This window comes from Ictalurus punctatus, unplaced genomic scaffold, assembly GCF_001660625.3.
Source record: "Ictalurus punctatus breed USDA103 unplaced genomic scaffold, Coco_2.0 Super-Scaffold_100046, whole genome shotgun sequence".
In the NCBI taxonomy this organism is placed as follows: Eukaryota; Metazoa; Chordata; class Actinopteri; order Siluriformes; family Ictaluridae; genus Ictalurus; species Ictalurus punctatus.
In genome coordinates, this window is record NW_026521087.1 from 74,525 (window position 1) to 98,022 (window position 23,498).

Here is a 23,498-nt window from a genome sequence, read left to right on the forward strand (position 1 = left end):
CCGAAAAAGGCTGGGAGCGGTTTCCCTTCCATTGAGCTTTTGTAGCAAGGCAGATAACAGTTGCTTGCAAAATCACGGGCAGTCTCTGCTTTTCCACTGAATGTGGAAGCCTGGCTCTTTCCTTCATCAAGAAGACAAGAGTAATGATGCGCTTGACTCGAGGTTGCGACTTGTAATTCCCCACCCCCAAGCGGGAAAACGCAAAGCAAACGTACCCTCAACCTGAAATTGCCATTCCTCAACCGTGGGAAGTCTTCTCATCTCCGGGTTCCTTCCCTGTTCATCGAGTGACGTCGAGCCGGCATGACGGATTCAGAACTCACAAAGTGGCACTTACCTCGGTGGTTATTTGCTTTAGATCAGGGTTGTCCAGTCTTCTCCAGAATGGGCCAGTGTGGTTGCAGGTTGTCATTCTAACCAAGCAGAAGCCACACTTTACTCTATTGAAAGCCAAGATCAGCGGAGCCAACAATTGGAATCAGGTGTGGCTCCTGCTAGATTGGAACCAAAAGCTGAAGATTGGACAACGCTGCTTAAGACCAATCAGCATATAGACATATTTGCTTATTAAATATAAAACATTGACTATATAGATGGCTGATCGCGGAAAATGTACACCTCTCATCACAGTTTGCATGCTAGCTTGTCGCTAACAAGAGACAGACACGGAGAGACCGCATGTTCTCACCTTTTCGCCCCTGTTCACGGGTCAAACGTGCCCTGTTGCATAATGACGTGTTTACAAACAGCAAAGAGAGCACTAAGAACTCAAGTGGGAAGCAGAAAGAGTCGTAGGAGGCCTGCAGAGAAGCCCATGGCACATTCTGTTGACCAACTCATTCTCAGGTAGGTGATTCCTTCCTTTTGTGCCAACTACCATAAAGTACCTGGAGAAACTCCAAGCCGTGGACGGGCCAAGAATTGAAGCCGGGTCAACTGCTTGGACTGGAGCTATGCTCACCACTATACCACCAATGCCACGCTGCACCATTCAGCTCTGGTGAACAAAGTGTACGTATGTGCACCACCAAAGTGCCACCGCACCGTGGTTTCTGTAGTGTAGTGGTTATCACGTTTGCCTCACACGCAAAAGGTCCCTGGTTCGAGACTGGGCAGAAACAAGCTAGAAATTCTGAACTTTGCTTTAATGACTGAGCGGTTGTCATCACTGTAGGATCAGGTCCTCTAGGAACAGCCAGAAAGCGAGACCTCCTTTACAGAGGAGATTTCCTTCTTTTGTAGCAAAGCAGTTAATATTTGCTTACCAAATGAAAGGGAGTCTCTGGTTTTCCCCAGAAAGTGGAAGCCTGGCTCTTTCGTTGCTCAACAAGACTCTGTGCGTGACTGGAAAATTTTCCGTAAAGTACTGCTCGCCGAGTTCACCTCGAGAGGTCTGCAAGAGGTCTGCGGCCGAAAAAGGCTGGGAGCGGTTTCCCTTCCATTGAGCTTTTGTAGCAAGGCAGATAACAGTTGCTTGCAAAATCACGGGCAGTCTCTGCTTTTCCACTGAATGTGGAAGCCTGGCTCTTTCCTTCATCAAGAAGACAAGAGTAATGATGCGCTTGACTCGAGGTTGCGACTTGTAATTCCCCACCCCCAAGCGGGAAAACGCAAAGCAAACGTACCCTCAACGTGAAATTGCCATTCCTCAACCGTGGGAAGTCTTCTCATCTCCGGGTTCCTTCCCTGTTCATCGAGTGACGTCGAGCCGGCATGACGGATTCAGAACTCACAAAGTGGCACTTACCTCAGTGGTTATTTGCTTTAGATCAGGGTTGTCCAGTCTTCTCCAGAATGGGCCAGTGTGGTTGCAGGTTGTCATTCTAACCAAGCAGAAGCCACACTTTAGTCTATTGAAAGCCAAGATCAGCAGAGCCAACAATTGGAATCAGGTGTGGCTCCTGCTAGATTGGAACCAAAAGCTGAAGATTGGACAACGCTGCTTAAGACCAATCAGCATATAGACATATTTGCTTATAAAATATAAAACATTGACTATATAGATGGCTGATCGCGGAAAATGGACACCTCTCATCACAGTTTGCATGCTAGCTTGTCGCTAACAAGAGACAGACACGGAGAGACCGCATGTTCTCACCTTTTCGCCCCTGTTCACGGGTCAAACGTGCCCTGTTGCATAATGACGTGTTTACAGACAGCAAAGAGAGCACTAAGAACTCAAGTGGGAAGCAGAAAGAGTCGTAGGAGGCCTGCAGAGAAGCCTATGGCACATTCTGTTGACCAACTCATTCTCAGGTAGGTGATTCCTTCCTTTTGTGCCAACTACCATAAAGTACCTGGAGAAGCTCCAAGCTACAACCCGTGGACGGGCCAAGAATTGGAGCCGGGTCAACTGCTTGGACTGGAGCTATGCTCACCACTATACCACCAATGCCACGCTGCACCATTCAGCTCTGGTGAACAAAGTGTACGTATGTGCACCACCAAAGTGCCACCGTACCGTGGTTTCTGTAGTGTAGTGGTTATCACGTTTGCCTCACACGCAAAAGGTCCCTGGTTTGAGACCGGGCAGAAACAAGCTAGAAATTCTGAACTTTGCTTTAATGACTGAGCGGTTGTCATCACTGTAGGATCAGGTCCTCTAGGAACAGCCAGAAAGCGAGACCTCCTTTATAGAGGAGATTTCCTTCTTTTGTAGCAAAGCAGTTAATATTTGCTTACCAAATGAAAGGGAGTCTCTGGTTTTCCCCAGAAAGTGGAAGCCTGGCTCTTTCGTTGCTCAACAAGACTCTGTGCGTGACTGGAAAATTTTCCGTAAAGTACTGCTCGCCGAGTTCACCTCGAGAGGTCTGCAAGAGGTCTGCGGCCGAAACAGGCTGGGAGCGGTTTCCCTTCCATTGAGCTTTTGTAGCAAGGCAGATAACAGTTGCTTGCAAAATCACGGGCAGTCTCTGCTTTTCCACTGAATGTGGAAGCCTGGCTCTTTCCTTCATCAAGAAGACAAGAGTAATGATGCGCTTGACTCGAGGTTGCGACTTGTAATTCCCCACCCCCAAGCGGGAAAACGCAAAGCAAACGTACCCTCAACCTGAAATTGCCATTCCTCAACCGTGGGAAGTCTTCTCATCTCCGGGTTCCTTCCCTGTTCATCGAGTGACGTCGAGCCCGCATGACGGATTCAGAACTCACAAAGTGGCACTTACCTCGGTGGTTATTTGCTTTAGATCAGGGTTGTCCAGTCTTCTCCAGAATGGGCCAGTGTGGTTGCAGGTTGTCATTCTAACCAAGCAGAAGCCACACTTTAGTCTATTGAAAGCCAAGATCAGCGGAGCCAACAATTGGAATCAGGTGTGGCTCCTGCTAGATTGGAACCAAAAGCTGAAGATTGGACAACGCTGCTTAAGACCAATCAGCATATAGACATATTTGCTTATAAAATATAAAACATTGACTATATAGATGGCTGATCGCGGAAAATGTACACCTCTCATCACAGTTTGCATGCTAGCTTGTCGCTAACAAGAGACAGACACGGAGAGACCGCATGTTCTCACCTTTTCGCCCCTGTTCACGGGTCAAACGTGCCCTGTTGCATAATGACGTGTTTACAAACAGCAAAGAGAGCACTAAGAACTCAAGTGGGAAGCAGAAAGAGTCGTAGGAGGCCTGCAGAGAAGCCCATGGCACGTTCTGTTGACCAACTCATTCTCAGGCAGGTGATTCCTTCCTTATCCGCCAACTACCATGAAATACCACGAGACGCTCCAAGTTACAATCGGTGCATTGGCCGGGAATCGAACCCAGGTCAACTGGGAGCGGTTTCCCTTCCATTGAGCTTTTGTAGCAAGGCAGATAACAGCTGCTTGCAAAATCACAGGCAGTCTCTGCTTTTCCACTGAATGTGGAAGCCTGGCTCTTTCCTTCATCAAGAAGACAAGAGTAATGATGCGCTTGACTCGAGGTTGCAACTTGTAATTCCCCACCCCCAAGCGGGAAAACGCAAAGCAAACGTACCCTCAACCTGAAATTGCCATTCCTCAACCGTGGGAAGTCTTCTCATCTCCCGGTTCCTTCCCTGTTCATCGAGTGACGTCGAGCCGGCATGACGGATTCAGAACTCACAAAGTGGCACTTACCTCGGTGGTTATTTGCTTTAGATCAGGGTTGTCCAGTCTTCTCCAGAATGGGCCAGTGTGGTTGCAGGTTGTCATTCTAACCAAGCAGAAGCCACACTTTAGTCTACTGAAAGCCAAGATCAGCGGAGCCAACAATTGGAATCAGGTGTGGCTCCTGCTAGATTGGAACCAAAAGCTGAAGATTGGACAACGCTGCTTAAGACCAATCAGCATATAGACATATTTGCTTATTAAATATAAAACATTGACTATATAGATGGCTGATCGCGGAAAATGGACACCTCTCATCACAGTTTGCATGCTAGCTTGTCGCTAACAAGAGACAGACACGGAGAGACCGCATGTTCTCACCTTTTCGCCCCTGTTCACGGGTCAAACGTGCCCTGTTGCATAATGACGTGTTTACAAACAGCAAAGAGAGCACTAAGAACTCAAGTGGGAAGCAGAAAGAGTCGTAGGAGGCCTGCAGAGAAGCCCATGGCACATTCTGTTGACCAACTCATTCTCAGGCAGGTGATTCCTTCCTTATCCGCCAACTACCATGAAATACCACGAGACGCTCCAAGTTACAATCGGTGCATTGGCCGGGAATCGAACCCAGGTCAACTGGGAGCGGTTTCCCTTCCATTGAGCTTTTGTAGCAAGGCAGATAACAGTTGCTTGCAAAATCACGGGCAGTCTCTGCTTTTCCACTGAATGTGGAAGCCTGGCTCTTTCCTTCATCAAGAAGACAAGAGTAATGATGCGCTTGACTCTAGGTTGCAACTTGTAATTCCCCACCTCCAAGCGGGAAAACGCAAAGCAAACGTACCCTCAACCTGAAATTGCCATTCCTCAACCGTGGGAAGTCTTCTCATCTCCCGGTTCCTTCCCTGTTCATCGAGTGACGTCGAGCCGGCATGACGGATTCAGAACTCACAAAGTGGCACTTACCTCGGTGGTTATTTGCTTTAGATCAGGGTTGTCCAGTCTTCTCCAGAATGGGCCAGTGTGGTTGCAGGTTGTCATTCTAACCAAGCAGAAGCCACACTTTAGTCTATTGAAAGCCAAGATCAGCGGAGCCAACAATTGGAATCAGGTGTGGCTCCTGCTAGATTGGAACCAAAAGCTGAAGATTGGACAACGCTGCTTAAGACCAATCAGCATATAGACATATTTGCTTATTAAATATAAAACATTGACTATATAGATGGCTGATCGCGGAAAATGGACACCTCTCATCACAGTTTGCATGCTAGCTTGTCGCTAACAAGAGACAGACACGGAGAGACCGCATGTTCTCACCTTTTCGCCCCTGTTCACGGGTCAAACGTGCCCTGTTGCATAATGACGTGTTTACAAACAGCAAAGAGAGCACTAAGAACTCAAGTGGGAAGCAGAAAGAGTCGTAGGAGGCCTGCAGAGAAGCCTATGGCACATTCTGTTGACCAACTCATTCTCAGGTAGGTGATTCCTTCCTTTTGTGCCAACTACCATAAAGTACCTGGAGAAGCTCCAAGCTGTGGACGGGCCAAGAATTGAAGCCGGGTCAACTGCTTGGACTGGAGCTATGCTCACCACTATACCACCAATGCCACGCTGCACCATTCAGCGCTGGTGAACAAAGTGTACGTATGTGCACCACCAAAGTGCCACCGCACCGTGGTTTCTGTAGTGTAGTGGTTATCACGTTTGCCTCACACGCAAAAGGTCCCTGGTTCGAGACCGGGCAGAAACAAGCTAGAAATTCTGAACTTTGCTTTAATGACTGAGCGGTTGTCATCACTGTAGGATCAGGTCCTCTAGGAACAGCCAGAAAGCGAGACCTCCTTTACAGAGGAGATTTCCTTCTTTTGTAGCAAAGCAGTTAATATTTGCTTACCAAATGAAAGGGAGTCTCTGGTTTTCCCCAGAAAGTGGAAGCCTGGCTCTTTCGTTGCTCAACAAGACTCTGTGCGTGACTGGAAAATTTTCCGTAAAGTACTGCTCGCCGAGTTCACCTCGAGAGGTCTGCAAGAGGTCTGCGGCCGAAAAAGGCTGGGAGCGGTTTCCCTTCCATTGAGCTTTTGTAGCAAGGCAGATAACAGTTGCTTGCAAAATCACGGGCAGTCTCTGCTTTTCCACTGAATGTGGAAGCCTGGCTCTTTCCTTCATCAAGAAGACAAGAGTAATGATGCGCTTGACTCGAGGTTGCGACTTGTAATTCCCCACCCCCAAGCGGGAAAACGCAAAGCAAACGTACCCTCAACCTGAAATTGCCATTCCTCAACCGTGGGAAGTCTTCTCATCTCCGGGTTCCTTCCCTGTTCATCGAGTGACGTCGAGCCGGCATGACGGATTCAGAACTCACAAAGTGGCACTTACCTCGGTGGTTATTTGCTTTAGATCAGGGTTGTCCAGTCTTCTCCAGAATGGGCCAGTGTGGTTGCAGGTTGTCATTCTAACCAAGCAGAAGCCACACTTTAGTCTATTGAAAGCCAAGATCAGCGGAGCCAACAATTGGAATCAGGTGTGGCTCCTGCTAGATTGGAACCAAAAGCTGAAGATTGGACAACGCTGCTTAAGACCAATCAGCATATAGACATATTTGCTTATAAAATATAAAACATTGACTATATAGATGGCTGATCGCGGAAAATGTACACCTCTCATCACAGTTTGCATGCTAGCTTGTCGCTAACAAGAGACAGACACGGAGAGACCGCATGTTCTCACCTTTTCGCCCCTGTTCACGGGTCAAACGTGCCCTGTTGCATAATGACGTGTTTACAAACAGCAAAGAGAGCACTAAGAACTCAAGTGGGAAGCAGAAAGAGTCGTAGGAGGCCTGCAGAGAAGCCCATGGCACATTCTGTTGACCAACTCATTCTCAGGCAGGTGATTCCTTCCTTATCCGCCAACTACCATGAAATACCACGAGACGCTCCAAGTTACAATCGGTGCATTGGCCGGGAATCGAACCCAGGTCAACTGGGAGCGGTTTCCCTTCCATTGAGCTTTTGTAGCAAGGCAGATAACAGTTGCTTGCAAAATCACGGGCAGTCTCTGCTTTTCCACTGAATGTGGAAGCCTGGCTCTTTCCTTCATCAAGAAGACAAGAGTAATGATGCGCTTGACTCGAGGTTGCGACTTGTAATTCCCCACCTCCAAGCGGGAAAACGCAAAGCAAACGTACCCTCAACCTGAAATTGCCATTCCTCAACCGTGGGAAGTCTTCTCATCTCCCGGTTCCTTCCCTGTTCATCGAGTGACGTCGAGCCGGCATGACGGATTCAGAACTCACAAAGTGGCACTTACCTCGGTGGTTATTTGCTTTAGATCAGGGTTGTCCAGTCTTCTCCAGAATGGGCCAGTGTGGTTGCAGGTTGTCATTCTAACCAAGCAGAAGCCACACTTTAGTCTATTGAAAGCCAAGATCAGCGGAGCCAACAATTGGAATCAGGTGTGGCTCCTGCTAGATTGGAACCAAAAGCTGAAGATTGGACAACGCTGCTTAAGACCAATCAGCATATAGACATATTTGCTTATTAAATATAAAACATTGACTATATAGATGGCTGATCGCGGAAAATGGACACCTCTCATCACAGTTTGCATGCTAGCTTGTCGCTAACAAGAGACAGACACGGAGAGACCGCATGTTCTCACCTTTTCGCCCCTGTTCACGGGTCAAACGTGCCCTGTTGCATAATGACGTGTTTACAAACAGCAAAGAGAGCACTAAGAACTCAAGTGGGAAGCAGAAAGAGTCGTAGGAGGCCTGCAGAGAAGCCCATGGCACATTCTGTTGACCAACTCATTCTCAGGCAGGTGATTCCTTCCTTATCCGCCAACTACCATGAAATACCACGAGACGCTCCAAGTTACAATCGGTGCATTGGCCGGGAATCGAACCCAGGTCAACTGGGAGCGGTTTCCCTTCCATTGAGCTTTTGTAGCAAGGCAGATAACAGTTGCTTGCAAAATCACGGGCAGTCTCTGCTTTTCCACTGAATGTGGAAGCCTGGCTCTTTCCTTCATCAAGAAGACAAGAGTAATGATGCGCTTGACTCGAGGTTGCGACTTGTAATTCCCCACCCCCAAGCGGGAAAACGCAAAGCAAACGTACCCTCAACCTGAAATTGCCATTCCTCAACCGTGGGAAGTCTTCTCATCTCCGGGTTCCTTCCCTGTTCATCGAGTGACGTCGAGCCCGCATGACGGATTCAGAACTCACAAAGTGGCACTTACCTCGGTGGTTATTTGCTTTAGATCAGGGTTGTCCAGTCTTCTCCAGAATGGGCCAGTGTGGTTGCAGGTTGTCATTCTAACCAAGCAGAAGCCACACTTTAGTCTATTGAAAGCCAAGATCAGCGGAGCCAACAATTGGAATCAGGTGTGGCTCCTGCTAGATTGGAACCAAAAGCTGAAGATTGGACAACGCTGCTTAAGACCAATCAGCATATAGACATATTTGCTTATAAAATATAAAACATTGACTATATAGATGGCTGATCGCGGAAAATGTACACCTCTCATCACAGTTTGCATGCTAGCTTGTCGCTAACAAGAGACAGACACGGAGAGACCGCATGTTCTCACCTTTTCGCCCCTGTTCACGGGTCAAACGTGCCCTGTTGCATAATGACGTGTTTACAAACAGCAAAGAGAGCACTAAGAACTCAAGTGGGAAGCAGAAAGAGTCGTAGGAGGCCTGCAGAGAAGCCCATGGCACATTCTGTTGACCAACTCATTCTCAGGCAGGTGATTCCTTCCTTATCCGCCAACTACCATGAAATACCACGAGACGCTCCAAGTTACAATCGGTGCATTGGCCGGGAATCGAACCCAGGTCAACTGGGAGCGGTTTCCCATCCATTGAGCTTTTGTAGCAAGGCAGATAACAGTTGCTTGCAAAATCACGGGCAGTCTCTGCTTTTCCACTGAATGTGGAAGCCTGGCTCTTTCCTTCATCAAGAAGACAAGAGTAATGATGCGCTTGACTCGAGGTTGCGACTTGTAATTCCCCACCCCCAAGCGGGAAAACGCAAAGCAAACGTACCCTCAACCTGAAATTGCCATTCCTCAACCGTGGGAAGTCTTCTCATCTCCGGGTTCCTTCCCTGTTCATCGAGTGACGTCGAGCCGGCATGACGGATTCAGAACTCACAAAGTGGCACTTACCTCGGTGGTTATTTGCTTTAGATCAGGGTTGTCCAGTCTTCTCCAGAATGGGCCAGTGTGGTTGCAGGTTGTCATTCTAACCAAGCAGAAGCCACACTTTAGTCTATTGAAAGCCAAGATCAGCGGAGCCAACAATTGGAATCAGGTGTGGCTCCTGCTAGATTGGAACCAAAAGCTGAAGATTGGACAACGCTGCTTAAGACCAATCAGCATATAGACATATTTGCTTATAAAATATAAAACATTGACTATATAGATGGCTGATCGCGGAAAATGTACACCTCTCATCACAGTTTGCATGCTAGCTTGTCGCTAACAAGAGACAGACACGGAGAGACCGCATGTTCTCACCTTTTCGCCCCTGTTCACGGGTCAAACGTGCCCTGTTGCATAATGACGTGTTTACAAACAGCAAAGAGAGCACTAAGAACTCAAGTGGGAAGCAGAAAGAGTCGTAGGAGGCCTGCAGAGAAGCCCATGGCACATTCTGTTGACCAACTCATTCTCAGGCAGGTGATTCCTTCCTTATCCGCCAACTACCATGAAATACCACGAGACGCTCCAAGTTACAATCGGTGCATTGGCCGGGAATCGAACCCAGGTCAACTGGGAGCGGTTTCCCATCCATTGAGCTTTTGTAGCAAGGCAGATAACAGTTGCTTGCAAAATCACGGGCAGTCTCTGCTTTTCCACTGAATGTGGAAGCCTGGCTCTTTCCTTCATCAAGAAGACAAGAGTAATGATGCGCTTGACTCGAGGTTGCGACTTGTAATTCCCCACCCCCAAGCGGGAAAACGCAAAGCAAACGTACCCTCAACCTGAAATTGCCATTCCTCAACCGTGGGAAGTCTTCTCATCTCCGGGTTCCTTCCCTGTTCATCGAGTGACGTCGAGCCGGCATGACGGATTCAGAACTCACAAAGTGGCACTTACCTCGGTGGTTATTTGCTTTAGATCAGGGTTGTCCAGTCTTCTCCAGAATGGGCCAGTGTGGTTGCAGGTTGTCATTCTAACCAAGCAGAAGCCACACTTTAGTCTATTGAAAGCCAAGATCAGTGGAGCCAACAATTGGAATCAGGTGTGGCTCCTGCTAGATTGGAACCAAAAGCTGAAGATTGGACAACGCTGCTTAAGACCAATCAGCATATAGACATATTTGCTTATAAAATATAAAACATTGACTATATAGATGGCTGATCGCGGAAAATGTACACCTCTCATCACAGTTTGCATGCTAGCTTGTCGCTAACAAGAGACAGACACGGAGAGACCGCATGTTCTCACCTTTTCGCCCCTGTTCACGGGTCAAACGTTCCCTGTTGCATAATGACGTGTTTACAAACAGCAAAGAGAGCACTAAGAACTCAAGTGGGAAGCAGAAAGAGTCGTAGGAGGCCTGCAGAGAAGCCCATGGCACATTCTGTTGACCAACTCATTCTCAGGCAGGTGATTCCTTCCTTATCCGCCAACTACCATGAAATACCACGAGACGCTCCAAGTTACAATCGGTGCATTGGCCGGGAATCGAACCCAGGTCAACTGGGAGCGGTTTCCCTTCCATTGAGCTTTTGTAGCAAGGCAGATAACAGTTGCTTGCAAAATCACGGGCAGTCTCTGCTTTTCCACTGAATGTGGAAGCCTGGCTCTTTCCTTCATCAAGAAGACAAGAGTAATGATGCGCTTGACTCGAGGTTGCGACTTGTAATTCCCCACCTCCAAGCGGGAAAACGCAAAGCAAACGTACCCTCAACCTGAAATTGCCATTCCTCAACCGTGGGAAGTCTTCTCATCTCCCGGTTCCTTCCCTGTTCATCGAGTGACGTCGAGCCGGCATGACGGATTCAGAACTCACAAAGTGGCACTTACCTCGGTGGTTATTTGCTTTAGATCAGGGTTGTCCAGTCTTCTCCAGAATGGGCCAGTGTGGTTGCAGGTTGTCATTCTAACCAAGCAGAAGCCACACTTTAGTCTATTGAAAGCCAAGATCAGCGGAGCCAACAATTGGAATCAGGTGTGGCTCCTGCTAGATTGGAACCAAAAGCTGAAGATTGGACAACGCTGCTTAAGACCAATCAGCATATAGACATATTTGCTTATTAAATATAAAACATTGACTATATAGATGGCTGATCGCGGAAAATGGACACCTCTCATCACAGTTTGCATGCTAGCTTGTCGCTAACAAGAGACAGACACGGAGAGACCGCATGTTCTCACCTTTTCGCCCCTGTTCACGGGTCAAACGTGCCCTGTTGCATAATGACGTGTTTACAAACAGCAAAGAGAGCACTAAGAACTCAAGTGGGAAGCAGAAAGAGTCGTAGGAGGCCTGCAGAGAAGCCCATGGCACATTCTGTTGACCAACTCATTCTCAGGCAGGTGATTCCTTCCTTATCCGCCAACTACCATGAAATACCACGAGACGCTCCAAGTTACAATCGGTGCATTGGCCGGGAATCGAACCCAGGTCAACTGGGAGCGGTTTCCCTTCCATTGAGCTTTTGTAGCAAGGCAGATAACAGTTGCTTGCAAAATCACGGGCAGTCTCTGCTTTTCCACTGAATGTGGAAGCCTGGCTCTTTCCTTCATCAAGAAGACAAGAGTAATGATGCGCTTGACTCGAGGTTGCGACTTGTAATTCCCCACCCCCAAGCGGGAAAACGCAAAGCAAACGTACCCTCAACCTGAAATTGCCATTCCTCAACCGTGGGAAGTCTTCTCATCTCCGGGTTCCTTCCCTGTTCATCGAGTGACGTCGAGCCCGCATGACGGATTCAGAACTCACAAAGTGGCACTTACCTCGGTGGTTATTTGCTTTAGATCAGGGTTGTCCAGTCTTCTCCAGAATGGGCCAGTGTGGTTGCAGGTTGTCATTCTAACCAAGCAGAAGCCACACTTTAGTCTATTGAAAGCCAAGATCAGCGGAGCCAACAATTGGAATCAGGTGTGGCTCCTGCTAGATTGGAACCAAAAGCTGAAGATTGGACAACGCTGCTTAAGACCAATCAGCATATAGACATATTTGCTTATAAAATATAAAACATTGACTATATAGATGGCTGATCGCGGAAAATGTACACCTCTCATCACAGTTTGCATGCTAGCTTGTCGCTAACAAGAGACAGACACGGAGAGACCGCATGTTCTCACCTTTTCGCCCCTGTTCACGGGTCAAACGTGCCCTGTTGCATAATGACGTGTTTACAAACAGCAAAGAGAGCACTAAGAACTCAAGTGGGAAGCAGAAAGAGTCGTAGGAGGCCTGCAGAGAAGCCCATGGCACATTCTGTTGACCAACTCATTCTCAGGCAGGTGATTCCTTCCTTATCCGCCAACTACCATGAAATACCACGAGACGCTCCAAGTTACAATCGGTGCATTGGCCGGGAATCGAACCCAGGTCAACTGGGAGCGGTTTCCCATCCATTGAGCTTTTGTAGCAAGGCAGATAACAGTTGCTTGCAAAATCACGGGCAGTCTCTGCTTTTCCACTGAATGTGGAAGCCTGGCTCTTTCCTTCATCAAGAAGACAAGAGTAATGATGCGCTTGACTCGAGGTTGCGACTTGTAATTCCCCACCCCCAAGCGGGAAAACGCAAAGCAAACGTACCCTCAACCTGAAATTGCCATTCCTCAACCGTGGGAAGTCTTCTCATCTCCGGGTTCCTTCCCTGTTCATCGAGTGACGTCGAGCCGGCATGACGGATTCAGAACTCACAAAGTGGCACTTACCTCGGTGGTTATTTGCTTTAGATCAGGGTTGTCCAGTCTTCTCCAGAATGGGCCAGTGTGGTTGCAGGTTGTCATTCTAACCAAGCAGAAGCCACACTTTAGTCTATTGAAAGCCAAGATCAGCGGAGCCAACAATTGGAATCAGGTGTGGCTCCTGCTAGATTGGAACCAAAAGCTGAAGATTGGACAACGCTGCTTAAGACCAATCAGCATATAGACATATTTGCTTATTAAATATAAAACATTGACTATATAGATGGCTGATCGCGGAAAATGGACACCTCTCATCACAGTTTGCATGCTAGCTTGTCGCTAACAAGAGACAGACACGGAGAGACCGCATGTTCTCACCTTTTCGCCCCTGTTCACGGGTCAAACGTGCCCTGTTGCATAATGACGTGTTTACAAACAGCAAAGAGAGCACTAAGAACTCAAGTGGGAAGCAGAAAGAGTCGTAGGAGGCCTGCAGAGAAGCCTATGGCACATTCTGTTGACCAACTCATTCTCAGGTAGGTGATTCCTTCCTTTTGTGCCAACTACCATAAAGTACCTGGAGAAGCTCCAAGCCGTGGACGGGCCAAGAATTGAAGCCGGGTCAACTGCTTGGACTGGAGCTATGCTCACCACTATACCACCAATGCCACGCTGCACCATTCAGCGCTGGTGAACAAAGTGTACGTATGTGCACCACCAAAGTGCCACCGCACCGTGGTTTCTGTAGTGTAGTGGTTATCACGTTTGCCTCACACGCAAAAGGTCCCTGGTTCGAGACCGGGCAGAAACAAGCTAGAAATTCTGAACTTTGCTTTAATGACTGAGCGGTTGTCATCACTGTAGGATCAGGTCCTCTAAGAACAGCCAGAAAGCGAGACCTCCTTTACAGAGGAGATTTCCTTCTTTTGTAGCAAAGCAGTTAATATTTGCTTACCAAATGAAAGGGAGTCTCTGGTTTTCCCCAGAAAGTGGAAGCCTGGCTCTTTCGTTGCTCAACAAGACTCTGTGCGTGACTGGAAAATTTTCCGTAAAGTACTGCTCGCCGAGTTCACCTCGAGAGGTCTGCAAGAGGTCTGCGGCCGAAAAAGGCTGGGAGCGGTTTCCCTTCCATTGAGCTTTTGTAGCAAGGCAGATAACAGTTGCTTGCAAAATCACGGGCAGTCTCTGCTTTTCCACTGAATGTGGAAGCCTGGCTCTTTCCTTCATCAAGAAGACAAGAGTAATGATGCGCTTGACTCGAGGTTGCGACTTGTAATTCCCCACCCCCAAGCGGGAAAACGCAAAGCAAACGTACCCTCAACCTGAAATTGCCATTCCTCAACCGTGGGAAGTCTTCTCATCTCCGGGTTCCTTCCCTGTTCATCGAGTGACGTCGAGCCGGCATGACGGATTCAGAACTCACAAAGTGGCACTTACCTCGGTGGTTATTTGCTTTAGATCAGGGTTGTCCAGTCTTCTCCAGAATGGGCCAGTGTGGTTGCAGGTTGTCATTCTAACCAAGCAGAAGCCACACTTTAGTCTATTGAAAGCCAAGATCAGCGGAGCCAACAATTGGAATCAGGTGTGGCTCCTGCTAGATTGGAACCAAAAGCTGAAGATTGGACAACGCTGCTTAAGACCAATCAGCATATAGACATATTTGCTTATAAAATATAAAACATTGACTATATAGATGGCTGATCGCGGAAAATGTACACCTCTCATCACAGTTTGCATGCTAGCTTGTCGCTAACAAGAGACAGACACGGAGAGACCGCATGTTCTCACCTTTTCGCCCCTGTTCACGGGTCAAACGTGCCCTGTTGCATAATGACGTGTTTACAAACAGCAAAGAGAGCACTAAGAACTCAAGTGGGAAGCAGAAAGAGTCGTAGGAGGCCTGCAGAGAAGCCCATGGCACATTCTGTTGACCAACTCATTCTCAGGCAGGTGATTCCTTCCTTATCTGCCAACTACCATGAAATACCACGAGACGCTCCAAGTTACAATCGGTGCATTGGCCGGGAATCGAACCCAGGTCAACTGGGAGCGGTTTCCCTTCCATTGAGCTTTTGTAGCAAGGCAGATAACAGTTGCTTGCAAAATCACGGGCAGTCTCTGCTTTTCCACTGAATGTGGAAGCCTGGCTCTTTCCTTCATCAAGAAGACAAGAGTAATGATGCGCTTGACTCGAGGTTGCAACTTGTAATTCCCCACCTCCAAGCGGGAAAACGCAAAGCAAACGTACCCTCAACCTGAAATTGCCATTCCTCAACCGTGGGAAGTCTTCTCATCTCCCGGTTCCTTCCCTGTTCATCGAGTGACGTCGAGCCGGCATGACGGATTCAGAACTCACAAAGTGGCACTTACCTCGGTGGTTATTTGCTTTAGATCAGGGTTGTCCAGTCTTCTCCAGAATGGGCCAGTGTGGTTGCAGGTTGTCATTCTAACCAAGCAGAAGCCACACTTTAGTCTATTGAAAGCCAAGATCAGCGGAGCCAACAATTGGAATCAGGTGTGGCTCCTGCTAGATTGGAACCAAAAGCTGAAGATTGGACAACGCTGCTTAAGACCAATCAGCATATAGACATATTTGCTTATAAAATATAAAACATTGACTATATAGATGGCTGATCGCGGAAAATGTACACCTCTCATCACAGTTTGCATGCTAGCTTGTCGCTAACAAGAGACAGACACGGAGAGACCGCATGTTCTCACCTTTTCGCCCCTGTTCACGGGTCAAACGTGCCCTGTTGCATAATGACGTGTTTACAAACAGCAAAGAGAGCACTAAGAACTCAAGTGGGAAGCAGAAAGAGTCGTAGGAGGCCTGCAGAGAAGCCTATGGCACATTCTGTTGACCAACTCATTCTCAGGTAGGTGATTCCTTCCTTTTGTGCCAACTACCATAAAGTACCTGGAGAAGCTCCAAGCCGTGGACGGGCCAAGAATTGAAGCCGGGTCAACTGCTTGGACTGGAGCTATGCTCACCACTATACCACCAATGCCACGCTGCACCATTCAGCGCTGGTGAACAAAGTGTACGTATGTGCACCACCAAAGTGCCACCGCACCGTGGTTTCTGTAGTGTAGTGGTTATCACGTTTGCCTCACACGCAAAAGGTCCCTGGTTCGAGACCGGGCAGAAACAAGCTAGAAATTCTGAACTTTGCTTTAATGACTGAGCGGTTGTCATCACTGTAGGATCAGGTCCTCTAGGAACAGCCAGAAAGCGAGACCTCCTTTACAGAGGAGATTTCCTTCTTTTGTAGCAAAGCAGTTAATATTTGCTTACCAAATGAAAGGGAGTCTCTGGTTTTCCCCAGAAAGTGGAAGCCTGGCTCTTTCGTTGCTCAACAAGACTCTGTGCGTGACTGGAAAATTTTCCGTAAAGTACTGCTCGCCGAGTTCACCTCGAGAGGTCTGCAAGAGGTCTGCGGCCGAAAAAGGCTGGGAGCGGTTTCCCTTCCATTGAGCTTTTGTAGCAAGGCAGATAACAGTTGCTTGCAAAATCACGGGCAGTCTCTGCTTTTCCACTGAATGTGGAAGCCTGGCTCTTTCCTTCATCAAGAAGACAAGAGTAATGATGCGCTTGACTCGAGGTTGCGACTTGTAATTCCCCACCCCCAAGCGGGAAAACGCAAAGCAAACGTACCCTCAACCTGAAATTGCCATTCCTCAACCGTGGGAAGTCTTCTCATCTCCCGGTTCCTTCCCTGTTCATCGAGTGACGTCGAGCCGGCATGACGGATTCAGAACTCACAAAGTGGCACTTACCTCGGTGGTTATTTGCTTTAGATCAGGGTTGTCCAGTCTTCTCCAGAATGGGCCAGTGTGGTTGCAGGTTGTCATTCTAACCAAGCAGAAGCCACACTTTAGTCTATTGAAAGCCAAGATCAGCGGAGCCAACAATTGGAATCAGGTGTGGCTCCTGCTAGATTGGAACCAAAAGCTGAAGATTGGACAACGCTGCTTAAGACCAATCAGCATATAGACATATTTGCTTATAAAATATAAAACATTGACTATATAGATGGCTGATCGCGGAAAATGTACACCTCTCATCACAGTTTGCATGCGAGCTTGTCGCTAACAAGAGACAGACACGGAGAGACCGCATGTTCTCACCTTTTCGCCCCTGTTCACGGGTCAAACGTGCCCTGTTGCATAATGACGTGTTAACAAACAGCAAAGAGAGCACTAAGAACTCAAGTGGGAAGCAGAAAGAGTCGTAGGAGGCCTGCAGAGAAGCCTATGGCACATTCTGTTGACCAACTCATTCTCAGGCAGGTGATTCCTTCCTTATCCGCCAACTACCATGAAATACCACGAGACGCTCCAAGTTACAATCGGTGCATTGGCCGGGAATCGAACCCAGGTCAACTGGGAGCGGTTTCCCTTCCATTGAGCTTTTGTAGCAAGGCAGATAACAGTTGCTTGCAAAATCACGGGCAGTCTCTGCTTTTCCACTGAATGTGGAAGCCTGGCTCTTTCCTTCATCAAGAAGACAAGAGTAATGATGCGCTTGACTCGAGGTTGCGACTTGTAATTCCCCACCTCCAAGCGGGAAAACGCAAAGCAAACGTACCCTCAACCTGAAATTGCCATTCCTCAACCGTGGGAAGTCTTCTCATCTCCGGGTTCCTTCCCTGTTCATCGAGTGACGTCGAGCCGGCATGACGGATTCAGAACTCACAAAGTGGCACTTACCTCGGTGGTTATTTGCTTTAGATCAGGGTTGTCCAGTCTTCTCCAGAATGGGCCAGTGTGGTTGCAGGTTGTCATTCTAACCAAGCAGAAGCCACACTTTAGTCTATTGAAAGCCAAGATCAGCGGAGCCAACAATTGGAATCAGGTGTGGCTCCTGCTAGATTGGAACCAAAAGCTGAAGATTGGACAACGCTGCTTAAGACCAATCAGCATATAGACATATTTGCTTATAAAATATAAAACATTGACTATATAGATGGCTGATCGCGGAAAATGTACACCTCTCATCACAGTTTGCATGCTAGCTTGTCGCTAACAAGAGACAGACACGGAGAGACCGCATGTTCTCACCTTTTCGCCCCTGTTCACGGGTCAAACGTGCCCTGTTGCATAATGACGTGTTTACAAACAGCAAAGAGAGCACTAAGAACTCAAGTGGGAAGCAGAAAGAGTCGTAGGAGGCCTGCAGAGAAGCCCATGGCACATTCTGTTGACCAACTCATTCTCAGGCAGGTGATTCCTTCCTTATCCGCCAACTACCATGAAATACCACGAGACGCTCCAAGTTACAATCGGTGCATTGGCCGGGAATCGAACCCAGGTCAACTGGGAGCGGTTTCCCTTCCATTGAGCTTTTGTAGCAAGGCAGATAACAGCTGCTTGCAAAATCACAGGCAGTCTCTGCTTTTCCACTGAATGTGGAAGCCTGGCTCTTTCCTTCATCAAGAAGACAAGAGTAATGATGCGCTTGACTCGAGGTTGCGACTTGTAATTCCCCACCTCCAAGCGGGAAAACGCAAAGCAAACGTACCCTCAACCTGAAATTGCCATTCCTCAACCGTGGGAAGTCTTCTCATCTCCCGGTTCCTTCCCTGTTCATCGAGTGACGTCGAGCCGGCATGACGGATTCAGAACTCACAAAGTGGCACTTACCTCTGTGGTTATTTGCTTTAGATCAGGGTTGTCCAGTCTTCTCCAGAATGGGCCAGTGTGGTTGCAGGTTGTCATTGTAACCAAGCAGAAGCCACACTTTAGTCTATTGAAAGCCAAGATCAGCGGAGCCAACAATTGGAATCAGGTGTGGCTCCTGCTAGATTGGAACCAAAAGCTGAAGATTGGACAACGCTGCTTAAGACCAATCAGCATATAGACATATTTGCTTATTAAATATAAAACATTGACTATATAGATGGCTGATCGCGGAAAATGTACACCTCTCATCACAGTTTGCATGCTAGCTTGTCGCTAACAAGAGACAGACACGGAGAGACCGCATGTTCTCACCTTTTCGCCCCTGTTCACGGGTCAAACGTGCCCTGTTGCATAATGACGTGTTTACAAACAGCAAAGAGAGCACTAAGAACTCAAGTGGGAAGCAGAAAGAGTCGTAGGAGGCCTGCAGAGAAGCCTATGGCACATTCTGTTGACCAACTCATTCTCAGGTAGGTGATTCCTTCCTTTTGTGCCAACTACCATAAAGTACCTGGAGAAGCTCCAAGCCGTGGACGGGCCAAGAATTGGAGCCGGGTCAACTGCTTGGACTGGAGCTATGCTCACCACTATACCACCAATGCCATGCTGCACCATTCAGCTCTGGTGAACAAAGTGTACGTATGTGCACCACCAAAGTGCCACCGCACCGTGGTTTCTGTAGTGTAGTGGTTATCACGTTTGCCTCACACGCAAAAGGTCCCTGGTTCGAGACCGGGCAGAAACAAGCTAGAAATTCTGAACTTTGCTTTAATGACTGAGCGGTTGTCATCACTGTAGGATCAGGTCCTCTAGGAACAGCCAGAAAGCGAGACCTCCTTTACAGAGGAGATTTCCTTCTTTTGTAGCAAAGCAGTTAATATTTGCTTACCAAATGAAAGGGAGTCTCTGGTTTTCCCCAGAAAGTGGAAGCCTGGCTCTTTCGTTGCTCAACAAGACTCTGTGCGTGACTGGAAAATTTTCCGTAAAGTACTGCTCGCCGAGTTCACCTCGAGAGGTCTGCAAGAGGTCTGCGGCCGAAAAAGGCTGGGAGCGGTTTCCCTTCCATTGAGCTTTTGTAGCAAGGCAGATAACAGTTGCTTGCAAAATCACGGGCAGTCTCTGCTTTTCCACTGAATGTGGAAGCCTGGCTCTTTCCTTCATCAAGAAGACAAGAGTAATGATGCGCTTGACTCGAGGTTGCGACTTGTAATTCCCCACCCCCAAGCGGGAAAACGCAAAGCAAACGTACCCTCAACCTGAAATTGCCATTCCTCAACCGTGGGAAGTCTTCTCATCTCCGGGTTCCTTCCCTGTTCATCGAGTGACGTCGAGCCGGCATGACGGATTCAGAACTCACAAAGTGGCACTTACCTCGGTGGTTATTTGCTTTAGATCAGGGTTGTCCAGTCTTCTCCAGAATGGGCCAGTGTGGTTGCAGGTTGTCATTCTAACCAAGCAGAAGCCACACTTTAGTCTATTGAAAGCCAAGATCAGCGGAGCCAACAATTGGAATCAGGTGTGGCTCCTGCTAGATTGGAACCAAAAGCTGAAGATTGGACAACGCTGCTTAAGACCAATCAGCATATAGACATATTTGCTTATAAAATATAAAACATTGACTATATAGATGGCTGATCGCGGAAAATGTACACCTCTCATCACAGTTTGCATGCTAGCTTGTCGCTAACAAGAGACAGACACGGAGAGACCGCATGTTCTCACCTTTTCGCCCCTGTTCACGGGTCAAACGTGCCCTGTTGCATAATGACGTGTTTACAAACAGCAAAGAGAGCACTAAGAACTCAAGTGGGAAGTAGAAAGAGTCGTAGGAGGCCTGCAGAGAAGCCTATGGCACATTCTGTTGACCAACTCATTCTCAGGTAGGTGATTCCTTCCTTTTGTGCCAACTACCATAAAGTACCTGGAGAAGCTCCAAGCCGTGGACGGGCCAAGAATTGGAGCCGGGTCAACTGCTTGGACTGGAGCTATGCTCACCACTATACCACCAATGCCACGCTGCACCATTCAGCTCTGGTGAACAAAGTGTACGTATGTGCACCACCAAAGTGCCACCGCACCGTGGTTTCTGTAGTGTAGTGGTTATCACGTTTGCCTCACACGCAAAAGGTCCCTGGTTTGAGACCGGGCAGAAACAAGCTAGAAATTCTGAACTTTGCTTTAATGACTGAGCGGTTGTCATCACTGTAGGATCAGGTCCTCTAGGAACAGCCAGAAAGCGAGACCTCCTTTACAGAGGAGATTTCCTTCTTTTGTAGCAAAGCAGTTAATATTTGCTTACCAAATGAAAGGGAGTCTCTGGTTTTCCCCAGAAAGTGGAAGCCTGGCTCTTTCGTTGCTCAACAAGACTCTGTGCGTGACTGGAAAATTTTCCGTAAAGTACTGCTCGCCGAGTTCACCTCGAGAGGTCTGCAAGAGGTCTGCGGCCGAAAAAGGCTGGGAGCGGTTTCCCTTCCATTGAGCTTTTGTAGCAAGGCAGATAACAGTTGCTTGCAAAATCACGGGCAGTCTCTGCTTTTCCACTGAATGTGGAAGCCTGGCTCTTTCCTTCATCAAGAAGACAAGAGTAATGATGCGCTTGACTCGAGGTTGCGACTTGTAATTCCCCACCCCCAAGCGGGAAAACGCAAAGCAAACGTACCCTCAACCTGAAATTGCCATTCCTCAACCGTGGGAAGTCTTCTCATCTCCGGGTTCCTTCCCAGTTCATCGAGTGACGTCGAGCCGGCATGACGGATTCAGAACTCACAAAGTGGCACTTACCTCGGTGGTTATTTGCTTTAGATCAGGGTTGTCCAGTCTTCTCCAGAATGGGCCAGTGTGGTTGCAGGTTGTCATTCTAACCAAGCAGAAGCCACACTTTAGTCTATTGAAAGCCAAGATCAGCGGAGCCAACAATTGGAATCAGGTGTGGCTCCTGCTAGATTGGAACCAAAAGCTGAAGATTGGACAACGCTGCTTAAGACCAATCAGCATATAGACATATTTGCTTATAAAATATAAAACATTGACTATATAGATGGCTGATCGCGGAAAATGTACACCTCTCATCACAGTTTGCATGCTAGCTTGTCGCTAACAAGAGACAGACACGGAGAGACTGCATGTTCTCACCTTTTCGCCCCTGTTCACGGGTCAAACGTGCCCTGTTGCATAATGACGTGTTTACAAACAGCAAAGAGAGCACTAAGAACTCAAGTGGGATGCAGAAAGAGTCGTAGGAGGCCTGCAGAGAAGCCCATGGCACATTCTGTTGACCAACTCATTCTCAGGCAGGTGATTCCTTCCTTATCCGCCAACTACCATGAAATACCACGAGACGCTCCAAGTTACAATCGGTGCATTGGCCGGGAATCGAACCCAGGTCAACTGGGAGCGGTTTCCCTTCCATTGAGCTTTTGTAGCAAGGCAGATAACAGCTGCTTGCAAAATCACAGGCAGTCTCTGCTTTTCCACTGAATGTGGAAGCCTGGCTCTTTCCTTCATCAAGAAGACAAGAGTAATGATGCGCTTGACTCGAGGTTGCGACTTGTAATTCCCCACCTCCAAGCGGGAAAACGCAAAGCAAACGTACCCTCAACCTGAAATTGCCATTCCTCAACCGTGGGAAGTCTTCTCATCTCCCGGTTCCTTCCCTGTTCATCGAGTGACGTCGAGCCGGCATGACGGATTCAGAACTCACAAAGTGGCACTTACCTCTGTGGTTATTTGCTTTAGATCAGGGTTGTCCAGTCTTCTCCAGAATGGGCCAGTGTGGTTGCAGGTTGTCATTGTAACCAAGCAGAAGCCACACTTTAGTCTATTGAAAGCCAAGATCAGCGGAGCCAACAATTGGAATCAGGTGTGGCTCCTGCTAGATTGGAACCAAAAGCTGAAGATTGGACAACGCTGCTTAAGACCAATCAGCATATAGACATATTTGCTTATTAAATATAAAACATTGACTATATAGATGGCTGATCGCGGAAAATGTACACCTCTCATCACAGTTTGCATGCTAGCTTGTCGCTAACAAGAGACAGACACGGAGAGACCGCATGTTCTCACCTTTTCGCCCCTGTTCACGGGTCAAACGTGCCCTGTTGCATAATGACGTGTTTACAAACAGCAAAGAGAGCACTAAGAACTCAAGTGGGAAGTAGAAAGAGTCGTAGGAGGCCTGCAGAGAAGCCTATGGCACATTCTGTTGACCAACTCATTCTCAGGTAGGTGATTCCTTCCTTTTGTGCCAACTACCATAAAGAACCTGGAGAAGCTCCAAGCCGTGGACGGGCCAAGAATTGGAGCCGGGTCAACTGCTTGGACTGGAGCTATGCTCACCACTATACCACCAATGCCACGCTGCACCATTCAGCTCTGGTGAACAAAGTGTACGTATGTGCACCACCAAAGTGCCACCGCACCGTGGTTTCTGTAGTGTAGTGGTTATCACGTTTGCCTCACACGCAAAAGGTCCCTGGTTCGAGACCGGGCAGAAACAAGCTAGAAATTCTGAACTTTGCTTTAATGACTGAGCGGTTGTCATCACTGTAGGATCAGGTCCTCTAGGAACAGCCAGAAAGCGAGACCTCCTTTACAGAGGAGATTTCCTTCTTTTGTAGCAAAGCAGTTAATATTTGCTTACCAAATGAAAGGGAGTCTCTGGTTTTCCCCAGAAAGTGGAAGCCTGGCTCTTTCGTTGCTCAACAAGACTCTGTGCGTGACTGGAAAATTTTCCGTAAAGTACTGCTCGCCGAGTTCACCTCGAGAGGTCTGCAAGAGGTCTGCGGCCGAAAAAGGCTGGGAGCGGTTTCCCTTCCATTGAGCTTTTGTAGCAAGGCAGATAACAGTTGCTTGCAAAATCACGGGCAG

At 48.1% G+C, this 23,498-nt stretch overlaps 7 non-coding genes across 7 annotated transcripts; all 7 read left to right on the forward strand.

The window, feature by feature from the left end:
- The first annotated feature begins 2,465 nt into the window (after positions 1–2,465).
- Positions 2,466–2,538, forward strand: trnav-cac (transfer RNA valine (anticodon CAC)). Its single transcript has one exon. It is a non-coding gene; the product is annotated as a tRNA-Val (tRNA).
- A 3,203-nt stretch (positions 2,539–5,741) lies between these two features.
- On the forward strand, positions 5,742–5,814 carry trnav-cac (transfer RNA valine (anticodon CAC)). The gene has a single exon. It is a non-coding gene; the product is annotated as a tRNA-Val (tRNA).
- A 7,868-nt stretch (positions 5,815–13,682) lies between these two features.
- trnav-cac (transfer RNA valine (anticodon CAC)) lies at positions 13,683–13,755 on the forward strand. Its single transcript has one exon. It is a non-coding gene; the product is annotated as a tRNA-Val (tRNA).
- Positions 13,756–16,025: 2,270 nt separating this feature from the next.
- On the forward strand, positions 16,026–16,098 carry trnav-cac (transfer RNA valine (anticodon CAC)). The gene has a single exon. It is a non-coding gene; the product is annotated as a tRNA-Val (tRNA).
- A 3,203-nt stretch (positions 16,099–19,301) lies between these two features.
- On the forward strand, positions 19,302–19,374 carry trnav-cac (transfer RNA valine (anticodon CAC)). The gene has a single exon. It is a non-coding gene; the product is annotated as a tRNA-Val (tRNA).
- A 1,337-nt stretch (positions 19,375–20,711) lies between these two features.
- Positions 20,712–20,784, forward strand: trnav-cac (transfer RNA valine (anticodon CAC)). The gene has a single exon. It is a non-coding gene; the product is annotated as a tRNA-Val (tRNA).
- Positions 20,785–23,054: 2,270 nt separating this feature from the next.
- On the forward strand, positions 23,055–23,127 carry trnav-cac (transfer RNA valine (anticodon CAC)). Its single transcript has one exon. It is a non-coding gene; the product is annotated as a tRNA-Val (tRNA).
- The last annotated feature ends 371 nt before the right edge of the window (positions 23,128–23,498 follow it).